We start from the raw sequence: 1128 nt of genomic DNA on the forward strand, positions 1-1128 counted from the left end.
GCTCCGCGGCATGTTGGATCTTCCCAGACCAGGGCATGAACCCGTGTCCCCTGCATCAGCAGGCGGATTCTCAACCACTGCGCCACCAGGGAAGCCCTAGCCTTTTTAATCAATTACTCTTTCATGTATTCATTACTAATACAATATACTACTGGCATTTTTGGACAACAAAAATCTCTCTTTCTCTCACATATGTCTCCTTCCTGTCTAAAGGAACAATGGCTATGTAGGAGTTATATTGTTTCTTATTAGATATAAGGAGTGCTCTCAAGTTTCTCTCTCTGAGTACCACTCATGTGGCTGAAATTTGAAGAAAGATTAAAGATTATTTCATGTTTAGATCTATAAGCTTTTTAAACTGAAATTGGGAGAGAAAAAGTGGTGGGAGTTTTCAGAGGTATAACTATTTACAGACATTTAAAATTATGGCTGAACAATAAATTACTAATAACACATGGGAAGTACCATGAATAGAATATTCTCTTATTTCTCACTAGACTCATGAGTTGTAAAAGAGGTATTTTTAACATTTCATGATTAGAAAAACTATTGTCATTTCTCAAGTTTAAGGAATTTTTTTGATATTAAAGTAAAGGTAAAAGCATTGGATATAGTAAATACAACACAGTGATAGCTGTGTTAATGTTATACCGTCTTCTTAAAATTAACTTTAGTTATATGTTGAAATAAAATCAGAAGAATATAAGTTGGAATATTTTATGATTTGTGCTCTGGGTGCCTTTAGGATGAGACACTGCTTGTTAACTAGCAGCTAGATAGCGCTCAAGTTATGACTTTACTAATGAAGCAAAGTTGTTTTGCTGGAACTGATTTTTATTGAAGAAAAGCCTAATGGTCATATCTTCTATGGGTTAAAATTGACAGAGATTAATTTAGATCCATTCAGCAGTCCAGCTGAGATGGCTGTGATAAGTTGGTAGTCATAATTTATCTGTACTCTGAAAATATTCTGACCTATTTGCTTTCTAAGCTATGAATGAATGATTTCTAAATGGCTCAGCATTCAGGATGAGTGTTGGTAAGTTAAATCCCATAACACAGGAGGAATAATGTGATGGCAGAAATTTAAAGCTAGAGTCCACAGAGGTACTCTTAACAAGAAATTGC

The sequence above is a fragment of the Physeter macrocephalus genome, chromosome 5 (genome assembly GCF_002837175.3).
Source record: "Physeter macrocephalus isolate SW-GA chromosome 5, ASM283717v5, whole genome shotgun sequence".
Classification (NCBI taxonomy): Eukaryota; Metazoa; Chordata; class Mammalia; order Artiodactyla; family Physeteridae; genus Physeter; species Physeter macrocephalus.